The 24,299-nt window shown below is 43.3% G+C and overlaps 1 pseudogene; it reads right to left on the bottom strand.

Moving 5' to 3' along the window:
* Positions 1–17,025: 17,025 nt before the first annotated feature.
* On the bottom strand, positions 17,026–22,881 carry LOC139370666 (uncharacterized; annotated as a pseudogene).
* Positions 22,882–24,299: the final 1,418 nt, after the last annotated feature.

Below are 24,299 nucleotides of genomic sequence, written 5' to 3'. Positions count from 1 at the left end.
ACCCCTGTGTTGAAGATCAGCAAAGTGGAGGTGTTGTTTCCTACCTTCATCACCTGGGGGCGGCCCGTCAGGAAGTCCAGGACCCAGTTGCACAGGGTGGGGTTCAGACCCAGGGCCCCGGGCTTAATGATGAGCTTGGAGGGTACTAGGGTGTTGAAGGCTGAGCTATAGTCAATGAACAGCATTCTGATGTAGGCATTCCTCTTGTCCAGATGGGATAGGGCAGTGTTTAGTGCGATGAGGATCACACCCGTCTGTGAATCTATTGAGGCGATAAGCAAATTCAGGTAAGGTGTGAGGTAGGGTGTCAGGTAAGGTAGAGTTGATATAATCCTTAACTAGCCTCTCAAAGCACTTCATGATGACAGAAGTGAGTGCTACGGGGAGGTTGTCATTTAGTTCAGTTACCTTTGCTTTCTTGGGTACAGGAACAATGGTGGACATCTTGAAGCAAGTGGGGACAGCAGACTGGGATAGGGAGAGAGTGAATATGTCCAACAGCTGGTCTGCGCATGCTCTGAGGACGTGGCTGGGGATGCAGTCTGGGCCGGCAGCCTTGTGAGTTTTTTCTATTACATTTTTATTTAACCTTTATTGAACTAGGCAAGCCAGTTATTATTTACAATGACGGCCTAACCCGGCCAAACCCTAACCCGGACAACGCTGGGCCAATTTTGCACTGCCCTATGGGACTCCCAATCACGACCGGTTGTGAAACAGCCTGGAATCAAACCAGGATCTGTAGTGACGCCTCTAGCACTGAGATGCAGTATCTTAATCCTTGATCCAGCAGCATACCACCCTGCATACCACTGCTGGCTTGCTTCTGAAGCTAAGCAGGGTTGGTCCTGGTCAGTTCCTGGATGGGAGACCAGATGCTGCTGGAAGTGGTGTTGGAGGGCCAGTAGGAGGCACTCTTTCCTCTGGTCTAAAAAAAATATATCCCAAATGCCCCAGGGCAATTATTGGGGACACTGCCCTGTGTAGGGTGCTGTCTTTCGAATGGGACGTTAAACAGGTTTCCTGACTCTCTGAGGTCATTAAAGATACCATGGCACTTATTGTAAGAGTAGGGGTGTTAACCCCGGTGTCCTGGCTAAATTCCCAATCTGGCCCTCAAACCATCACGGTCACCTAATAATCAGCAGTTTACAATTGGCTCATTCATCCCCCTCCTCTCCCCTGTAACTATTCCCCAGGTTGTTGCTGCAAATGAGAACCTGTTCTCAGTCAACTTACCTGGTAAAATAACGGACAAATAAAATTAGACCACTGCGCCACTCGGGAGCCCCTAACATGCTTAAAATGTCTTACTCACGTCTGCCATGGAGAATGAGAGCCCACAGTCCTTGGGATCGGGCCACGTCGATTGCACGGTGTTATCCTCAAAGCAGGTGCAGAAGGTGTTTAGCTTGTCTAGGATCAAGATGTTGGTGTCTGCGACTTGGCTGGTTTTCCCTTTGTAATCCATGACTGTCTGTAGACCCTGCCACATACGTCTCGTGTCTGAGCAGCTGAATCGCAACTCCACTTTGTCTCTGTACTGATGTTTTGCTTGTTTGTTTGCCTTATGGAGGGAATAATTACACTGTTTGTATTCAACCATATTCCCAGTCACCTTGCCATAAGATAAATGCGGTGGTTCGCGCTTTCAGTTTTGCACCAATGCTGCCATCTACCTAGGTTTCTGGTTTGGGTAGGTTTTATTAGTCACCGTGGGAACAACATCACCTATACACTTTATAATGAACTCAGTCACCATGTCCGTGTAAGTGTCAATGTTATTCTCAGAGGCTACAGGGAACATATCCCAGTCCGCGTGACCAAAACAATCTTGAAGCACGGATTCCGATTGGTCAGACCAGGGTTGAATAGACCTTAGCTTGGGTACTTCCTTCCTCAAAATGGAGTTGTGATCTGATTTGCCGAAGGGAGGGCGGGGCCTCGTAGGCATCTCGAAAAGGCGAGTAGAAGTGATCTAGTGTTTTCCCTAAGCGAGTACTACAGTCAGTGTGTTGATAGAACTTCGGTCGCGTTTTGGAGCAGCCTCTGAGATAAGTTCAATTGCCCTGGGGGGTACGAATAAAGGATCCAATTTGGGAAAATGGTATTCCTGGTCATAATGCTGATGAGGTACCGTCGCTCTGATATCCAAAAGTTATTTCCGGCTGTGTGTAATAACACAAAACATAAAAAAACTGTAAAATACTGCATATCTGTCGACGCCATTGCTTGCAACATCACTTCCACATTGCAACACATCCAACCATCCTCCTAATTACCATGGTGATAACAGAGATGTCAGAAGGAGCCGTCAGCTCCAGTACTATAAACCCAGCCATGATGAGGTCAGACATCATAAAGCTGGATGTGTGAATGGCTACTCCAGAAGGTCAATGATACATCGTTCTCAATGGGGGAGGAATAGGTCAGGATTAGTCTTGAAGAGGAGGGTGTGACATTTCATTTGACTGTGTTGTTGAATTATTCTGTCACGCCCTGGCCATAGAGAGGCTTTTATTCTCTATTTTGGTTAGGCCAGGGTGTGACTAGGGTGGGCATTCTAGTTTCTTTATGTCTATGTTTTCTATTTCTTTGTGTTTGGCCGGGTTGCAACTATCTATCGTTGTCTCTGATTGAGAATCATACTTAGGTAGCCCTTTTTTCCTCCTGTCTTTGTGGGAAGTTGACTTTGTTCAGGGCACATAGCCTGTAGCTTCACGGTTGTTTTCTCATTTGTTGTTTTGTTGGCGTCATTTTCTATAATAAAAGAAAATGTGCGCTGACCACGCTGCACCTTGGTCCACTTCCTTCAACAGCCGTGACATATTCAATTATTATTTAATTATCACTGAAATGATACAATGCTAACGGTCTTCGAATACGATAATTGAGACAAATTTTCCAGGGATGACAGTTACTTACTGGTACAGGGGCTAGCAGTTGACTTACTAGCCTATGGGACCCCCACATTTAATTTGATGCTATTGTTTTTCATGAACCTCAGCTTCCTTGAAGAGCACTTTAACCTGAATCGTCCTCAGCATCAACTCTATGCCCAAAGTTTTCCAAGAGAGTTGACATGACGGGAGACACGACTGCATATCATTTCAATAAATCTAAGTGAGAGGGGAACCTTCCAAAAGAGTGGGGGCCAAATCTACACCTCCCTGGCGTCCTCTGATGGATGTGTCAGGAGGCTGAGCTCATTAAAATGTCTCTATGTCTGGATACCCTGTAACTCATTGTGGTGTGTGTGTGTGCGCATGTGTGTGAGGACTGATTTGGAGCTCTCTGGGTGACAGTGAGATGTGATCTGTGGGTCTATACCTTACCACTGTCAGGCTACTGAGGATATATGTGTGTGTGTGTGTGTGTGTGTGTGTATGTGTGTGTGTGTGTGTGTGTGTGTGTGTGTGTGTGTGTGTGTGTGTGTGTGTGTGTGTGTGTGTGTGTGTGTGTGTGTGTGTGTGTGTGTGTGTGTGTGTGTGTGTGTGTGTGTGTGTGTTTCGGATGGTGGAAGGGGGTATGGTAGAAATGTGTATGTTTCTTAGAATGTGTGTGTGGTGGTGTGGTGGGTCTGAGGAGATGTTTCTGGAAGGTGACTGACTATGGAAGCTTTACTTCTGCTCTGGTACACTACACCCCCCCTCCCCAAAAAAATAATATAAATAAATATACTTTTTTTAATGTAACTCAGTCCAGCTTTCAACTCAATCTTGAAAGTTGTAATCGTAGAATGCACAAGGTGCAGTTTCAAAATTGGGTAGTGCATCATCAGTATTCCTCTTGTCATGTCAGTCATTGCTGGCCCTAGAGAGATATTTATAACTTGTCAGAGATGTCCAGATCAACTAGCCCATGTCTGCAAACGTGTTCTAGCTAGGTAATTTATGTTCGAGTAACTAAAATATCATGTGAATACACATTAGACAATGCAAAATGTGTAGAATTGCAGGAAATAAGCTTTAAACCTGCAAAAATCTTATCTCCGCCAGCAAGAGTGGTTGTGAACAGTTTGTGTCATGAACAGTGCTTGTGCCTATAGAAATAGACGGGGTGCACGCATGCAAGGGGGGGGGGGGGGGGGGGGGGGGGGGTGTTCCCCAGTGCTGAAAGGGGGAGCCTGAGTGAAAACGTTTGGGAACCGCTGCCCTGATACATCCTGCTAGGCATGACACATCCACACACCACACAGCAACTTTATCAATGACACTAACTGCTCCTGTAAGTCTCTGGATAAGAGCGTCTGCTGAATAACGCACATGTCTATGTCATGTAAATGTACCAACAGTATTGACACGACACAACGCCTAAGCTCCTGAGTGGCACTGCGGTCTAAGGCACTGCTTCTTAGTGCAAGAGGCGTCACTACAGTCCCTGGATTGAATCCAAGCTGTATCACATCCGGCCGTGATTGGGAGTCCCATAGGGCGGTGCACAATTGGCCCAGCATTGTCTGAGTTTGGCCGGGGTAAGTCGTCATTGCAAATAAGAATTTGTTCTTAATTGACTTGCCTAGTTAAAGATGTATATATATACAGTATATATATATTTTTTTACTAGATATCAATGTATCGACTACACAAGATGATCTGCCCAGGACGGTTCCATGCTATGGCTGTAGGAATACATTTTGATAAAACCCTGATGAAGACGGCTCGCTGTGGAAACGTTGATAAATAGATGACTGCATCAGAGCTACTAGAGTCTGCTGCTTCCTCTTTCTTCTAAAATGGCTGTGGGAATGCCCTGAAATGAAAGGACATCTTGCTAGTGACTAAAGTAATGGAAATCAATTCAGTCAATTCAGGCCAGCTCATTAGAGCGATAGTCCACTGATTGATTAGAAATCAGATTGATTGACAGCGCGTGTTGGGAGATGTTATGTAAGTCATGTGGATTGGAACCTTCTGAGGCTTCGGGTGTACAAATGTCACGTTGTATAACACTTCCTGTTAGCTTAAGCCTGACACAAGAGAGAGGAAAGGTCACATTCCGCTGTCACAATGTTAAAGATCCCAAGATCCACTGTAAATTACTTCAGTGAACAGGGTTTGGGTCAATCCCATTCCAGTTCTGTACATTTTACGAAAGTAAGAAATATGTCAATTAAATGGCCTTGTTCAATCCTTGAATTGGATTTTCAATTTACCTTGACCTGAATTGAATGAAATTGAATGGACCCAAACGGAAGCACTAACTTACAGATTCTTAACATAGCAGTATATGAATAGAGGATCGGGGTCACAGTGGATTAAGTTTTGTTGTTTTGGACATGAACACACACAGCTTTTGATGATGGTGGACAATTGTAGCGTGTTTCATCAGGGGCTTCTATGGGCCTGTGGGATTACAGATTTCACATGGGAAGGGGGGGCTAGTTGGGAAGGGGGGAGGGGGTAGTTGTTACAGCATGTACGTGTGTGTGTCCTACCATGCTGTCTGTCTGTCTCACTGTGTGTGTCGGGGGCGGGGGGTTCAGGGGGAGGGTGTGTGTGTGTGTGTGTGTGTGTGTGTGTGTGTGTGTGTGTGTGTGTGTGTGTGTGTGTGTGTGTGTGTGTGTGTGTGTGTATGTGTGTGTGTGTGTGTGTGTGTGTGTGTGTAATAACCCAGGATGACTCACATTTTTTTCTCACAACAATAAACAGAACTCCCCTTGGTGACAATATTTGCTCATATACCTGACAGAGAGAGGGAGAGAGATAGATAGATAGAGGGAATGAGAGAGAGAGAGAGAGAGAGAGAGAGAGAGAGAGAGAGTTTGCGAGTGAGTGATAACCCCCAGATGAAGAATGATCCGTCTCAGCCAGAGGGGACAGAGAGGGGAGCGGATTCACCTGAACTAGCAGTAGAGCCACAGATCCACACAGATTAACCTGAACTAGCAGTAGAGCCACATATCCACACAGATTCTCCTGAACTAGCAGTAGAGCCTCAGATCCACACAGATTCACCTGGACTAGCAGTAGAGCCACAGATCCACACAGATTCTCCTGGACTAGCAGTAGAGCCACATATCCACACAGATTCTCCTGGACTAGCAGTAGAGCCACAGATCCACACAGATTCTCCTGGACTAGCAGTAGAGCCACAGATCCACACAGATTCTCCTGAACTAGCAGGAAAGCCACAGATCCACACAGATTCTCCTGGACTAGCAGTAGAGCCACAGATCCACACAGAATGCAGACGAGGGAATCTGCTACGCAGCTAGATTGTACGGTGCAGTCACGTCCTGACCTTAGTTCCTTTTTTATGTCTGTTTTAGGTTGGTCAAGGCGTGAGTTGGGGTTTTGTTCTATGTTTGTATTTCTATGTGTTTGGCCTGGTATGGTTCCCAATCAGAGGCGGCTGTCAATCGTTGTCTCTGATTGAGAACGATACTTAGGCAGCCTGGTTTCGCCCTTGAGTTGTGGGTAGTTGTTTTCTGTTTTGTGTGTATCACCTGACAGAACTGTTTCGTTCTCGTTATTCCTCGTTGTTATTTTGTTTAGTGTTCAGCTTTGATTAAATTTCCAACATGAACACTTACCACGCTGCACTTTGGTCTACTCCTTCTTCCACCAACGAAAACCATTACAGGTGCCTTCAGAAAGTATTCAGACACCTTGACATTTTGTTACATTCATCCTTATTCTAAAATTGATTAAACAGTTATTTTCCCCTCATCAATCTACACACAATACTCCACAATGACAAAGAAAAAACAGTTTTTTAGAATTGAAAATGAATGAAAATGTACATAAGTATAAGGATCCTTTACTCAGTACTTTGTTGAAGCATTTTTGGCAGTGATTACAGCATTGGTTATTCTTGGGTATGACACTACAAGCTTGGCACACCTGTATTTGGGGAATGTCTCCCATTTTTCTCTGCAGATCCTCTCAAGCTCTGTCAAGTTGGATGGGGAGCGTTGCTGCACTGCTATTTGCAAGTCGATCCAGAGATGTTTGATCGGGTTCAAGTCCGGGCTCTGACTGGGCCACTCAAGGACATTCAGAGACTTGTCCCGAAGCCACTCCTGTGTTGTCTTGGCTGTGTGCTTAGGGTCGTTGTCCTGTTGGAAGGTGAACCTTGACCCAGGTCTGTGGACCCGAGCACTCTGGAGCAGGTTTTCATCAAGGATCTCTCTGTACTTTTCTCAGTTAATCTTTGCCTAGATCCTGACTAGTTTCCCAGTCCCTGCCGCTGAAAAACATATCCACAGCACGATGCTGCCACCACCATGCTTCACTGTAGGGATGGTGCCAGGTTTCCTGCAGACTTGACGCTTGGCATTCAGGCCAAAGCGTTCAATCTTGGTTTCATCAGACCAGAGAATCTTGTTTCTCATGGTCTGAGAGTCTTTAGGTGCCTTTTGGCAAACTCCAAGAGGGCTGTCGTGTGCCTTTTTATTGAAGAGTGGCTTCTGTCTGGCCACTCTACCATTAAGGCCTGAATGGTGGAGTGCTTCAGAGATGGTTGTCCTTCTGGAAGGTTCTCCCATCTCCACAGAGGAACTCTGGAGCTCTGTCAGTGACCATCGGGTTCTTGGTCACCTCCCTGACCAAGGCAGGTCTGTGTGTGTATTTAAAAACATCGTACAGCGGTACAGAAATAATCTTAAGGTTTACTGTCTTTTAGTTCCCACGAGTCTTTGTGGTTCCAAACTTCTTCCATTTAACAATGATGGAGGCCACTGTGTTCTTGGGGACCTTCAATGCTGCAGAAATGTTTTGGTACCCTTCCCCAGATCTGTGCCTCGACACAATGCTGTTTCGGAGGTCTAAGGATATTTCCTTTGACCTCATGGCTTGGTTTTTCTATGTGTAGAGGTTCTAACAGTAGAACAGGAATGAATCCACCAGTCTGCCACATAGATCTAGAGCTCATAGATTCTATTATTCTATAATATTTCACTCCAGAGGGTTATGCTGTCTGTTCAATTAGACAGAAGTAGACAGGATAAATATACCCCTTCTCCCAAGACAATAACAGTCAAATAAACAAATTACATTTAAGTTGAGTATATTGCCAAATAAGATATTTGAGTATTTCAAATAAGGCATTATTATGGATGTTATTGTTGAATATTCTTGGGACTACATTAGAAGAAAACAATCACGTGTCAAGAAACATGTCTATGTGGTGTCTCTGAAAGGTGCACAACCAACCATAATAGTTCCTACACTATTTCCTCATTACAAAAGCATTAACAAGAAGTTGTACGTAACATTGTCTGACCCTTACTAGAAGAGCACTTATCGGCCCTCTCTTGAACGCAGCTCTCTCCAACCCATCGTTCCTACACCATTGTCTAATTAGAAATGCATTAAGGAGAGGTTGTAAAAGTGTGTAGGTCTGACCCTCAGAATAAGAGCTCTTATTGGCCCGCTCTTGAACGCAGCTCTCTCAGCTTCACCTGACTGCAAGCCAGTCAGTTATTGATTTCTCATTGGTTGATTTGTTTAACCACCCAGAGACAGTTGTTATTGCCTTGTGAGGGAGTAAATTCTGCCTTAACTGCTGCTTGCTACTTCGATTGGGCATTTTACTCTTTACAATACCTGCATTTATTGGTTTGTGACTACAGAGAAGTACATTTCAATGCAGGCACTGTAGCTAAAAAATAGTTGAGTTTTGAACAAAATGACTGTATGAGGATATTGAAATATCAATCTCAGTTCACCCAAAACTAAAGTCTTGCGTAATTGGTCAGCTCCTCGATTGTAACGGTTTTCCTGTTGTGAAGGATAAGCGGACCAAAATGCAGCTTGGTGGTTATTCATGTTCTTTAATTTATAAAGACACTATACATGAAATAACTAAACAAAACAAGAAAAGTGAAAACCTAAACAGTCCTATCTGGTGCAAACACAGAGACAGGAACAATCACCCACAAACACACAGTGAAACCCAGGCTACCTAAATATGGTTCCCAATCAGAGACAATGACTAACACCTGCCTCTGATTGAGAACCATATCAGGCCAGACATAGAAATAGACAAACAAGACATCCAACATAGAATGCCCACTCAGATCACACCCTGACCAACCAAAACATAGAAACATACAAAGCAAACTATGGTCAGGGTGTGACATCGATTAGGTTCTGGGTCCAGAAATGTTAAGATTAAGAGATGCTAGAATGAGGAGCAGAACCGGAACAAGGAGCTCCACCCTCTCTCTTTGAAAGTTACAGGCAAGTCTATGGGCCGAATGTCCCCTACCCTTCTGAAATTCGAAAGGTGCCTAACACCTGCAAAATCGTGATTTGTCCAAATAACCAGTGTAGCTAAAAATGGTCCCGTTTTGAAAAATTGTAATATTCTACTTGATGTATGGACTGTATGAGGATATTGAAATATTAATCTCAGTTCACCCAAAACTAAAGTCTTGCGTAATGGGTCAGCTGCTCGATTAGATTCTGGGTCCAGAAATGTTAAGAGAAGAGATTAAGAGATGCTAGAATGAGGAGCAGAACCTGAACGAGGAGCTTCACCCTCTCTTTGAAAGTTACAGGCAAGTCCCATACCCTTCTGAAATTCGAAAGGTGCTTAACACCTGCGAAATCGTGATTTGTCCAAATAACCAGTGATGAAAAACACAGAACTACTGACGCTCGTTAGCTATCGGTGGCCATAGTATAAAGACAGCTCTATGGTACCATGTATGTCGACGTGGTCTGTTCACCAGAGATTATTGACATATTGTTATTGTTCACGGTTGTGATGCTTTCACAAACAAGTATGAAATAACTGTAGTAATTGACTGTTCTGCTCTTGTTGATTCAATATATAAACTAATTTTCATGTAATAACACAAAGCTAAATAAAATACAATCATGACAAATGGGCCAGCTGTAGCAAATCCATTTCCTTTGTACCTCTGCTTTGAATGTGATCTGCAATACTTTAAATAAATATTTAATCCAACATTTTCTTCCATTGACATGCTCCATTACTTCAAATAGCCTCCTTCCAAGACAGTCTGTGTGTGTGTGTGTGTGTGTGTGTGTGTGTGTGTGTGTGCGTGTGCGCGTGCGCATGTGCGTGCGCGTGTGCGTGCTCGTGCGCGTGCGTGTGCGTGTGTGCGTGTGTGTGTGTGTTGAATAATGTTTATATCATGGAAGACCCCGATGCAGACAGTGTCGAAGTAACAAATGTTTATTACTAGAACGCACCAGCGACTCCTGTGGCGGGCCGGGCGCAGTGCACGCTAACCAAGATTGCCAGGTGCACGGTGTTTCCTCCGACACATTGGTGTGGCTGGCTTCCGGGTTGGATGCGCGCTGTGTTAAGAAGCAGTGCGGCTTGGTTGGGTTGTGTATCGGAGGACGCATGACTTTCAACCTTTGTCTCTCCCGAGCCCGTACGGGAGTTTTAGCGATGAGACAAGATAGTAGCTACTAACAATTGGATACCACGAAATTGGGGAGAAAAAGAGGGTAAAAAAAATCTAATTATTTTTTTTTTAAAGAAAGTATACATCTTTAGAAATGACTTTCCCAAAACAACAAATTAGCTAACCTTTACAATGATGGTGACTTCTGTCCCTCAGCCTGAGAGAGATGTATTAAAAACACCACTGAGTTCATAGAATAGTCTGCTTATCTTCACTATGAGTCCTCCTCCTCTCCCTCATAATCCTCTCTCTCCATCTTCACTCCTCATAATCCTCTCTCTCCATCTTCACTCCTCATAATCCTCAGTGTCCCCCTCCTCCTCATTGTCCACATCTTCCTCCTCCGTGTCCTCATCTGTTTCCTCCTCGACCTCATCCATGTCCCCATCCGCTTCCTCCTCTTCCTCATAATTCTCAATCCTCCTCCTCCTCCTCCTCTTCCTGCATCCCCTGTTCCTCATAATCCTCTTCTTTCTCCTCCTCTTTCTCCTCCTCAGTGTCCACATCTGCTTCCTCCTCTTCCTCATAATCCTCATTCTCTTCCTCCTCTTCCTCATAATCCTCCTCTTCCTCCCCCTCCTCCTCCACCTCATCCTCCTCCTCAGTGACCCCATCCACTTCCTCCTCTTCCTCATAATCCTCATTCTCTTCCTCCTCCTCCTCTTCCTGCACCCCCTCTTCCTCATAATCCTCCTCTTCCTCCCACTCCTCTTCCCCCTCCTCCTCCTCCTCATCCTCCTCCTCAGTGTCCCCATCCGCTTCCTCCTCTTCCTCATAACCCTCATTCTCTTCCACCTCCTCCTCTTCCTGCACCCCCTCTTCCTCATAATCCTCCTCTTCCTCCTCCTCCTCCTCCTCCTCCTCAGTGTCCCCGTCCGCTTCCTCCTCTTCCTCATAATCCTCATTCTCTTCCTCCTCCTCCTCTTCCTGCACCCCTTCTTCCTCATAATCCTCCTCCTCCTCCTCTCCATCCACCACCTCTTCCTCATAATCCTCCTCCTCCTCTTCCTCCACCCCCTCTTCCTCTTCTTCCTCATCCTCAGTGTCCTCTTCATCCACTTCCTCCTCTTCTTCCTCATCAGTGTCCTCACTTTGTAAGCTGGGTTCTGTTTTTGATTTGATAATGTCTAAAACAGTAATGCGGTTTGGGTCCCAGACACAGGTCTCTTCTAAACCACTCTTCACCATGCCACAGTTAGGAGGAACCCAGGCTGAGTCGTAACCTTCGTCATGCCATGTCTTCTGCAAAGGGTGGTCTTGGCGGTCTATTTTTTTCACCTTGCCCACATTGACTTTAACTTTGATGACAACCTTCTGGTGTTCAGTGAGGTCCAGGGGGTATCTCCTAGCCTTCTCCAGGTCCCGGCTTAGATACACACCCTGCCCCAACATGCCACGGTTGGACGGACAAAAATCTTTAGCCATGATTTTCTGTGCAGCCCACCAAGAGGTGCCGTGGTACATGATGCAGATTCTGCCATTCCGTGGCCCTGACAGACCCATTCTTCGTGCCCCAGCAGAAGTAGTAAAGTAATCTCTTCTCCACATGGCCATATCCTCCCCAATTTTAATGAATTCCCTCCCTGACCACAAATAAGTGTGTCAAAATATATAGATGGAAGTAAACTACATTTTACCTACAGCATATCAAAACAGAGTATAAAACAGCTGCAATTTGAAAAGGTTAAGTTGGATAAAATACTCACCAAAAAACGTCCAAGTTATATGGTTCTATATTAGTTAGTTCACTTAATGACAGATCGGTGTTGATCTCTGAAGGGGGATTCAGGTAAAAGTGATTCACCAGACAGATTACTTTACACCAAATAAAGTTGTTACTGGTACAAGGTATATAAATAGAAGCTGTCTTCCTTTCGTTGATCAGAGCAGGATGTCTCCTAAATTAGGAAGGGGCAGGCTTTGTTATTTTTACACCACCCCCTTCTCCCTCGCTCTCAAATGACTGCCTGGTATTTGCACTCAGCACCCGGCTAACCCTTCACTGGCTGTATCTGCCTACTGAAGAGACTGGCTTTATGAACTTGCTTTGAGTGGATTTTGCCAACCAATAAAACTTAAATTAATTTGTCTTGTATCCAGAGGCTTTTGCAATATATTTTTTTATACGGGATTATTCAAACTGAAGGTAAGGTTTTCATCTAAAAGCCTTCTCACACTACAGCCAGCCAGGAATGGGTTTCTCATGGTCACATAAAATGATACTCTTTATAATACAATCAGTGGAGGCTCCTCAGAGGAGAAAGGAGAGGACAATCCTCCTCAGTGAATTTCATAAAATTGTGAAACATTTAAAAATGATCCTTTTTTAGATAAATCTATACTAAATACATTAACATGTCGCCAAATAAATGATTAAATCACACTATTTTGCAATGGAGGTCCACAGTAGACTCAACAGCACTCTGTTGGCTGGCACGATGGTGTACCTTCAAAAATTAAGGAGAAGCGATAGAGAGAGCGAGAAAGAGATATTTTGTCATTTCATTTTCACTTTCAGTTTTACTTATACTACCGGTCAAACGTTTTAGAACACCTACTCATTCAAGGGTTTGTCTTTATTTTTACTATTTTCTACATTGTAGAATAACAGTGAAGACATATAACACATATGGAATCATGTAGTAACAAGAAAAGTGTTAAACAAATCATAATATATTTTAGATTTGAGATTCTTCAAATAGCCACATTTTGCATTGATGACAGGTTTGCACACTCTTGGCATTCTCTCAACCAGCTTCACCTGGAATACTTTTCCAACAGTCTTGAAGGAGTTCCCACATATTCTGAGCACTTGTTGGCTACTTTTCCTTCACTCTGCGGCCCAACTCATCCCTTACCAACTCAATTTGGTTGAGGTCGGGGGATTGTGGAGGCCAGGTCATTTGATGCAGCACTCCATCACTCTCCTTCTTGGTCAAATAGCCCTTACACAGCCTGGAGGTGTGTTGGGTCATTGTCCTGTTGAAAAACAAATGATATTCCCACTAAGCCAAAACAAGAAGGGATGGTGTATTTCTGCAGAATACTCTTGTAGCCATGCTGGTTAAGTGTGCCTTGAATTCTTAATCATTCACAAACAGTGTCACCAGCAAAGCACCATAAAACCTCCTCCTTCATTTTGATTTGTTTAACACTTTTTTGGTTACTACATGATTCCATATGTGTTATTTCATAGTTTTGATGTCTTCACTATTATTCTACAATGTAGAAAATAGTAAAAATAAAGATATATAAAAAAATACAAAAATGGAATGAGTAGGTGTTCTAAAACTTTTGACCGGTAGTGTACTTAGCGAGCAAATGCAGTTTGCTAGTTTAGCCTACTTAATAAACACTCGGCTTAAACAGAGGGATGCTATGTTAGCTAGCTGGCTATGGCTATCCAACACAATACTAGAACTCTTCCATGACAAGGTAAGCTTTTGGTTTAACTATTTCTTGCCACTGGGGCCTGCCGGTGTAACTGCCAAACTGCTTACTGACTGTACACACAGTTCTGCATGATTGTAGCGGGTTTACTAACGCATTAGTTTTATTAGCTATGTTGACAATGATGTTACAGCCTACCTACAACAATGTAGGTAGGCTGTGTGTAGCGTTATGATATTATTATGATATGGTTTCATCTGGTCACATACAGCTGATGTGTTGTGCATTGAAATCCACAAGCAGAGGGAAAAGGTGAGAGGAGGAGAGCATGTAGATACGAGAAGGAATACAGTGTGGCTGCTATGAAAGTGAACTGTGTTTACGTGTTATCAGATGTGAATTCATTCTGCCAATTCTGTTGAAAAAGGTTTCTTAAACAGAAGCAAACAGAATGAAACGGGGATAAAATACCTGAATTTGTCCAATAGAAACTCTCGTTTTGCAACTGTTGGACTAATGATTACATCCCAAATGTCACGGATTCCCTGGTACTGTTGCTCATTCCACGCACTAGTTCCGGAGGTCTACGTCACCGGCTTCTAGGCGTCACTGAACTGTCTCATTACGCACACCTGATTCCAATTCCCCCGACTAGTAATTGTACTGTATATATGTGCCTTCTGTTCACCATTGTCTTGGTCGGTTATTGTTCCCATGTCCGTTGGTCTTGTGAGTACCTGTGCTTTATTGTTTCGGCTTTCGTGCTGCGTGTATTGTGTACTCCTTATTACGGGTCTCGTCCCGTGTATTGTTGTATTTTTGGGTGGAGTATTAAAAACCCCTATTACATATTCCTGCGCCTGTCTCCAATCATTTATACAGCGTGACATTAGATCAGCTAGATGCAAGCAAGAGGAGTGAGCAAGGCGGTGTTGAATGTGTCAGTTTCTGTCCATTTGTAACTGAATGTCGCCTAAAAAATGTATGGCAACCTGTGTACACCTACTTTGAAAACATTCATAGGCTAGGTTGTAGCAACCTCATGATGGAAATATGTCAAATTTGAGTATTGTCACGAACCGGCTCAAAGCCCGTAACAAAAGGGAGACAACATGGAGATAAGGAGTAACAAAACATATATTTATTAAGTAAGTAACTAAGTACAATATACAATGGTGTGTGTAATCAGTAGTGTAAGTGAGTGTTTTGCATGCATGAATGTGATAATGCAGGGTGTTGAAAGGTGCCAAAGCAAACAACCAAAAGGCCAACAAGATACACAACAAAATCTAGAAAGGTGTCTGCATAGAGAGAGTCTCCTCCATGAATGGGGAAGTGGTGTATTTATCCTGGGACACACCGGGCCCAGGTGTGTCCCATGTAGCTGACGACCCTCCCAACTCCGCCCACCGGCATCCTAATAAGGAAACAAGAACAAAGAGAGAATACAGCAGACAGAGTGGGAGGGTCGTCACAGTATCATGTAGTAAGTATCCTGAACCATCTCGATGTTACATTGAACTGGGTGAATGGAACATGAATGACAGTCATCCAATACGCTGTCATGGAAATAAGGCCATGCTCATGGAAAAAAATGAATTGTCCTCCCTCATCTTCAATGGCACGGACCGCCACTGGTGTCAATAGATTTTTATCAACATTATAATGTTGGAATTCCAAAACATTAAACTTAATCAAGTTTGATTAAGATTATTTCCATCCTCATGATGCCATCTATTTTGTGAAGTGCACCAGTCCCTCCTGCAGCAAAGCACCCCCACAACATGATGCTGCCTCCCCTGTGCTTCATGGTTGGGACGTTGTTCTTCGGCTTGCAAGCCTTCCCCATTTTTGCTGAGTGTACTTTCAGGTTATGTCAATATAGGACTCGTTTTACTGTGGATATTGATACTCTTGTACCTGTTTCCTCCAGCATATTCACAAGGTCCTTTGCTGTTGTTCTGGGATTGATTTGCACTTTTCGCACCAAAGTACGTTCATCTGTAGGAGACAGAACACGTCTCCTTCCTGAGCGGTATGACGGCTGCGTGGTCCCATGGTGTTCATACTTGCGTTCTATTGTTTGTACAGATGAACGTGGTACCTTCAGGCGTTTGGAAATTGCTCCCAAGGATGAACTAGACTTGTGTCGGTCTACAATTATTTTCTGAAGTCTTGGCTGATTTCTTTTGATTTTCCCATGATGTCAAGCAAAGAGGCACTGAGTGTGAAGGTAGGCCTTGAAATACATCCACAGGTACTCCTCAAATTGACTCAAGTGATGTCAATTAGCCTATCAGAAGCTTCTAAAGCCATGACATCATTTTCTGGAATTTTCCAAGCTGTTTAAAGGCACAGTCAACTTAGTGTATGTGAACTTCTGACCCACTGGAATTGTGATACAGTGAATTATAAGTGAAATAATCTGTCTGTAAACAATTGTTGGAAAAATGACTTGTGTCATGCACAAAGTAGATGTCCTAACCGACTTGCCAGAATTATAGTTTGTTAACAAGAAACATGTGGAGTGGTTGAAAAACGAGTTTTAATGACTCCAATCTAAGCGCGTGTAAACTTCCGACTTCAACTGCATATACAGTATACATATTTCTTATACCTCTCAGATATAGGACAGACACTTCAGAAGAAACTTCCTTTAGATAGTATTTTTGGGACTATCTGTTGTTCCATGAAGTGAATCTGTTATTCAATGCACTTGTATGGGGCTAACAGCAGTAGGGTCAAATAACACTTTGCATTCACTTTTATTTTTTTATTTTTGGGGTGGATACTTCAAGAGGTCTTCAAATTCCAAATCAAATACCAAAATCATCCTTGGTATGACCTTCTTAAAACAATTCCACAGCTTAGTAGAGCCCGCCCCCAAGGCTGTTATATTGATGTCTGATGTCAGGATGTTGATCCCTTTCACTTCTTACCAGACAAGTTTAGCATCAAAAGGTCAACAAGTGCAAATGTAACTTTATTCTCCTACACAATCATGTCATGCAGACTTCTTTCAAACGTTATCATGTATGTGATCTGATCAGGAACAAATGTGGTCACAAGCGGTCAGGAAAAACGAATGTCCCTAATCCCCCAGATGACAAAAATTCAGATTCAGTGGGACAAAAATACCCTTGAAAGATGTTGAGTGCTACAAAGGTCTTCTTTGGTTACACCCATTCAGAAGAGTCAATTCATAGAAGTGCATTTTTGTCCAATTTCCCTCTACACGCCACCTCTCCTTAATTACCTTTGAACTTTTTCAAAAGGAAGCGAGAGGGGACATGGGAGAAAGGACCCAGGATGAGAGCTAATCTAATTAATAAATTGCCATTCTCTTCCTCCGCCTTCTTCTCCTCCTCCTCTCCTTCCACACCTGTTTCCTCATAATCCTCATCCTCCTCTTCTTCCTCATCAGTGTCCTCACTTTGTAAGGTGGGTTCTGTTTTTGATTTGATAATGTCTAAAACAGTAATGTGGTTTGGGTCCCAGACACAGGTCTCTTCTAAACCACTCTTCACCATGCCACAGTTAGGAGGAACCCAGGCTGAGTCGTAACCTTCGTCATGCCATGTCTTCTGCAAAGGGTGGTCTTGGCGGTCTATTTTTTTCACCTTGCCCACATTGACTTTAACTCTGATGACAACCTTCTGGTGTTCAGTGAGGTCCAGGGGGTATCTACTAGCCTTCTCCAAGTCCCGGCATAGATACACACCCTGCCCCAACATGCCACACTTGGATGGATAAAAAACCTTTGGTCAGGATTTTACATATAGTTTTCTCAAAGGTTCCGTGGTACATTTTGTAGACCCTGCCATTCCGTAGCCTTGCCAGACAATAAATAAACGTCAATAAGCATATCACATTTAAGTCGAGTATATTGCCAAATAAGATATTTGAGTATTTCAAATAAGGCATTATTATGGATGTTATTGTTGAATATTCTTGGGACTACATTAGAAGAAAACAATCACGTGTCAAGAAACATGTCTATGTGGTGTCTCTGAAAGGTGCACAACCAACCACAATAGTTCCTACACTATTTCCTCATTACAAAAGCATTAACAAGAAGTTGTACGTAACATTGTCTGACCCTTGCTAGGAGAGCACTTATCGGCCCTCTCTTGAACGCAGCTCTCTCCAACCCATCGTTCCTACACCATTGTCCAATTAGAAATGCATTAAGGAGAGGTTGTAAAAGTGTGTACGTCTGACCCTCAGAATAAGAGCTCTTATTGGCCCGCTCTTGAACGCAGCTCTCTCAGCTTCGCCTGACTGCAAGCCAGTCTGGTATTGATTTCTCATTGGCTGATTTGTTTAACGACCCAGAGGCGGTTGTTATTACCTTGTGAGGAAGTAAATTCTGGCTTAACTGCTGTTTGCTGCTTCGATTGGGCATTTTACTGTTTTACAATACCTGCATTTATTGGTTTGTGACTACAGAGAAGTACATTTCAATGCAGGCACTGTAGCTAAAAATAGTCCCGTTTTGAAAAATGGTAATACTCTACTTGATGTATGGACTGTATGAGGATATTGAAATATTAATCTCAGTTCACCCAAAACTAAAGTCTTGCGTAATGGGTCAGCTGCTCGATTAGATTCTGGGTCCAGAAATGTTAAGAGAAGAGATTAAGAGATGCTAGAATGAGGAGCAGAACCTGAACGAGGAGCTTCACCCTCTCTTTGAAAGTTACAGGCAAGTCCCATACCCTTCTGAAATTCGAAAGGTGCTTAACACCTGCGAAATCGTGATTTGTCCAAATAACCAGTGATGAAAAACACAGAACTACTGACGCTCGTTAGCTATCGGTGTATAAAGACAGCTCTATGGTACCATGTATGTCGACGTGGTCTGTTCACCAGAGATTATTGACATATTGTTATTGTTCACGGTTGTGATGCTTTCACAAACAAGTATGAAATAACTGTAGTAATTGACTGTTCTGCTCTTGTTGATTCAATATATAAACTAATTTTCATGTAATAACACAAAGCTAAATCAAATACATTCATGACAAATGGGTCAGCTGTAGCAAATCCATTTCCTTTGTACCTCTGCTTTGAATGTGATCTGCAATACTTTAAATAAATATTTAATCCAACATTTTCTTCCATTGACATGCTCCATTACTTCAAATAGCCTCCTTCCAAAACAGTCTGTGTGCGTGTGTGTGTGTGAAAAAGTGTGGGTGTGTTTGGGTTACAGGTTAGGGTTAAGGTTAGGGGTCAGGGAAATTAGGATTTTGAATGGAAATTAATTGTAGATCATGTTGTGTCTTTGGCTATGCCGGATTAAGTGATATGACATGCTATTCTATAAAATAATTTCTCCTTAATTAATATCACCTGATTGAGCTAATCATGTAAATGTAATTAACTAGATAGTCGGGCACCACAAAATAATATTTATAGAGCTGTTATCTTCTGAATAAACTCTTAAAGACCTAGTAATATTTTACATCAATAGCAGTCAATATTAATCGTCATCTTACTTCAGTCTCATCTGAAAGTTGTAAATTCTTGGTTATCTGCAAGAACCCTGGCTAACATTTTGAATCAGCAATACAAAATTGGGTTTAATCATTTATTTACTAAATACATAACTAATCACACAGAATTACACATACACATAATTAAATCATAACTTGATTACAAATTACCTCATAAAGGAAAACGTCCCTAGCGGGTGGAACAGATATGACAGCTTGTTACACAAAAGAAAAGGGGCTGGGTTGAGTGAAAGATCGGGAAGACTGAGGAACCAAGGGCGAAGCTGTGCTATCGTAAATACAGTATCTTATGCATTCTAAATTACCACCCATTTGGAAAAGGAAAATGCAATAAATATTTACTCTTCGGTAGGTTGGTGGTAGATGGAAGGCCATGTTGCCCAACCGAGTCCTTTGAAGAATGTCTCTGGTTGTCAATTGGATACATTGTATTAAACGTCATTGTGTGGTAGACGGGATACTCTGTCTGTTCCTTCCTAACCTGCATTTGCAGCTGCGATTGCTAACTCAACGGCTAGGAGGTATCACTTCTGTAGTGAATAAGAGTTCAAAGTTCATACCATTCGCAACTAAAGCTCACGCTGATGTTGGCTTCGTTCTGTAGTTATTATCTGAACCATTCTGACATCGGACCGTCGTCCTACATCCCCGGAACAAGAAGTTCTATTGTCGTAAAAGGCTTATATAGGAAGGGAGAGGAGGGCGTGTTTGAAAGGTTTTATAGCCCATGTCCCTTCACAGGGGCGGCCCACTGATTGAGCAGCCCTATCTTATGAAAACCCACATCTCACATTTTAGAAGCTAAAATCACATTTCATCCCATCACAAATAATTTCATATTCAAACATTTAAATTGAACAACAATTCCATGTGAATCCAATAACTCTGATGTGTAGACTTTCCACTGTAGAGTTTGTCATCTTATCATTGATGAGAATGTCTCAGATGACAACTGAACTGACATCATATTCATTAAGTACCACCGCATATGTTCAATTGTTCGGATTACCAGAATATAGTTCATTTCCCCCCACCTTCTGATGTTCCCAGAATCTCTATGTTAACCAAGGGGTTTGCAAATGTAACATCAGTAGGGTAGAGAGAGGAAAAAGGGGGGAAGAGGTATTTATGACTGTCATAAACCTACCCCCAGGCCAACGTCATGACAATCCCCATGAAGATAGAAGAACAAAATGTGTGTGTGTGTGTCTGTGTCTGATTGCCTCTGTATTGGTTTGGCCACAATATCCGTCAATGCGGGTGTCAGAATATGCATTTTCATCAAGGACCCCATGTTCCCTCGTCGTTCCTGTGTGGAGACAGCCTTAACAGGTGAGGAAGCCAGGCAGTGGAGATGGGTGAGTTGGGGGTGGATGGGGAGACAAACCGTTAGCCAGCCAGGGAGAGGAGGGAGACAGGGGTAGGTATACAAGGGGATTTGGCGTGGCTGTGTGGTGACAGGCCATCTGTGTGCGGTGCTGGTGGGTGAGCTAGTAGGCACACACACACATTGGGAAACACACACACACACACATACACACACAGAGAGACGTTTTGGTAACAACTCACTGAGGAAAGCTCTGTCAGCAGTGCTGGAGATGTGTGTCAGCCCTGACCTTAGAGGATGACCACACAGATTAACAGACCAGGGCTGGACATGTTGCTGCAGTGTGTGTGTGTTTGTGTGTGTGTCTGTGTGAGTACGTGTTATACAGCTCCCCCACTGTGCAAGGATGGAGAAGGGTTGAATAATGTTTTGTGTTGTATTTGTTGTGTTATGATTGTATGAATAATAACCTGTCTGGCTAGATTGTAACACACAGTAGAATGTCTGAATACGTAGATAGTCGACAGGCTTAGCTTTGTTTTCAGCCATATTTCTATGGTTGTTATATTGATGTCTGATGTCAGTATGGTAATAGCTTTACCACCAAAGGTCAGCAAGTGCAAAAACATGTTTATTATCCTCTGGCTATACAGTACATGTGAAGCACTTGCAGTCTTCTTTCAACTTATATCAAGGATGATGTACCTGACCAGGAACAACTCTATGCCCCAAAATATGTGTATCATAACCAGAGCCTGGAGTTTTTCCTGGTCTGGCCATTGTGGTCAGGAAAAAAAACTAATGTCCCTAATCATGACCATTATCATGTCTCACACCTGTGGGACACATGTAAATTAATCACATTAATGTAAGTAAACATCTACAGAAACTACTTTCCCAAAACAAAAAATTAGCTAACATTTTACAATGATGGTGAATTCTGTCCCTCAGCCTGAGAGAGGGAGAGTAGATGTATTAAAAACACCACTGAGTTCATAGAATAGCCTGCTTATCTTCACCATGAGTCCTCCTCCTCTTCCTCATAATCCTCCTCTCCCTCCACCTCCTCTTCTTCATAATCCTCCTCAGTGTCCCCATCCGCTTTCTCCTCTTCCTCTCCCTCCTCCTCCTCCTCCTCAGTGTCCCCATCCGCTTCCTCCTCTTCCTCTCCATCCTCCTCCTTAACCTCCTCAGTGTCCCCATCCACTTCCTCCTCCTTCACCCCCTCTCCCTCCTCATCCTCCTCCTCCTCAGTGTCCCCATCTGCTTCCTCCTCTCCCTCCACCCCTTCTTTCTCAAAATCCTCCTCCTCCTCCTCCTTTTCATCAACCCCCTCTTCCTCATAATCCTCCTCCTCTCCCTCTCCCTCCACCCCCTCTTCCTCCTCTTCCTCCTCCTCAGTGTCCTCTTCATCCTCCCCCTCCTCTTCCTCATCAGTGTCCTCACTTTGTAAGGTGGGTTCTGTTTTTGATTTGAAAGTGTCTGAAAAAGTAATCCTTTTTGGGTCCCAGACACAGGTCTCTTGTAAACCACTCTTCACCATGCCACAGTTAGGAGGAACCCAGGCTGAGTCGTAACCTTCGTCATGCCATGTCTTCTGCAAAGGGTGGCCTTGGCGGTCAATTTTTTTCACCTTGCCCACATTGACTTTAACTTTGATGACAACCTTCTGGTGTTCAGTGAGGTCCAGGGGGTATCTACTAGCCTTCTCCAGGTCCCGGCTTAGATACACACCCTGCCCCAACATGCCACACTTGGATGGACAAAAACCTTTGTCCATGATTTTCTGTGCAGCCCACCAAGAGGTGCCGTGGTACATGATGTAGATTCTGCCATTCCGTGGCCCTGACAGACCCATTCTTCGTGCCCCAGCAGAAGTAGTAAAGTAATCTCTTCTCCACATGGCCATATCCTCCCCAATTTTAAGGAATTCCCTCCCTGACCACAAATAAGTGTGTCAATGCACAATACTGCAGAACTGGATGAGTAAGAAAGGGGAAATTAGTCTGACTAGGTAATATAAATATATAGAAGAAAATAAACTACATTTTACCTACAGCATAACAAAACAGAGTATAAAACAGCTGCAATTTGAAAAGGTTAAGTTGGATAAAATACTCACCAAAAAACGTCCAAGTTATATGGTTCTATATTAGTTAGTTCACTTAATGACAGATCGGTGTTGATCTCTGAAGGGGGATTCAGGTAAAAGTGATTCACCAGACAGATTACTTTACACCCAAGGAAGTTGTTACTGGTACAAGGTATATAAATAGAAGTTATCTGTCTTCCTTTCGTTTTTAGTCATACAGGAAGTCACATGATCAGAGCAGGATGTCTCCTGGCCATATAAGGTAAAAAGGGGCAGTTATTTTGTAATTAGAGTTTACGCCACCCCTTTCTCTCTCTCTCTCTCTCTCTCTCTCTCTCTCTCTCTCTCTCTCTCTCTCTCTCTCTCTCTCTCTCTCTCTCTCTCTCTCTCTCTCTCTCTCTCTCTCTCTCTCTCTCTCTCTCTCTCTCTCAAATGGCTGCCTGGTATTTTAATTCAGCACTAGACTCACCCTTCACTGGCTGTATCTGCCTACTGAAGAGACTGGCTTTATGGACAACCATAACTTGCACAAACCACTTTTTAAACTTTGTGTTTGTATTTTTAGTGAAAATGTAGTGTGATGTTTCTAATGATACAGGATGTACCATGTCTTAGTCATTAAGGAGGTTATAACAGAGCTGTTTTATCTGGGGAACAACACATAATGTAATCTTTGTATTTTTAACCAGAATTTAGGCCATGTATTGTAACCAGGGTACAGAGTTTTTCAGCAGACTAAGGCCCAAATGATGAACACTGTATAGTCCCTGTACTGTTCCAGCCAGGGTTGTGTTTCATTATGCAGCCAGCCCTGCGCACTGCGTCTCTTCATAAAGGAGGTGTCAAATGGCCTCTGCAGTAGCTACAGTACTATCCCAGACCACTATTGGTAACTGGTACAGGATCTCTGCAGACCGCTACTGTGTGTGTGTGTGTGTGTGTGTGTGTGTGGGGGGGGAAATCATCGTTAGCAAGAGTTCAACTAGAATATAGAAGGCAAGTCACACTCTGTTCAATTCCAATTCCTTATCATTTCAGCGCCACATGCGTGTCTGTTACAGTGTTGATTCCAATCCTCTTTAACACCGACTCCTATCCTGCCACAGTGTAGTCTTAAAGTGCCCTTCACAACCCTAATAAGGAAGCCCACAATGAGGTAACGTCTTAGAAAGAGAGAATTGCTAAGTCCTAATGGGGAGAGATGGACAATAATCTACCCTCATATGGCTTTTAGACAGAATAGAAATATGCCTCTGAGATTAACAAAAGTCACCTTCCACAAGTCTCCCACACCGTATTAATCAGTTTAAGATGATTATGTAAAGTGGAGTAATCCATCTTAATGGAACTGGGCAGATCACAGGAGCCTTTGGGTTGGTGTTACCGTGGGAAAATAGGAGTGTGTGTGTGTGTGTGTGTGTGTGTGTGTGTGTGTGTGTGTGTGTGTGTGTGTGCATGCATTTAGCAGTAATAGGCTGACACACTGTTTCTAATGACTGGCCTATACTGAGGAGCTGGCGCTGGAGCTTTCACATGACCCGATGGTATAACTGACTAGATTCATGTTGTTAGTCACTGGACAGT

Source organism: Oncorhynchus clarkii, chromosome 17, assembly GCF_045791955.1.
Source record: "Oncorhynchus clarkii lewisi isolate Uvic-CL-2024 chromosome 17, UVic_Ocla_1.0, whole genome shotgun sequence".
Taxonomy (NCBI): domain Eukaryota; kingdom Metazoa; phylum Chordata; class Actinopteri; order Salmoniformes; family Salmonidae; genus Oncorhynchus; species Oncorhynchus clarkii.
This window is presented reverse-complemented; position numbering and strand designations above follow the sequence as displayed.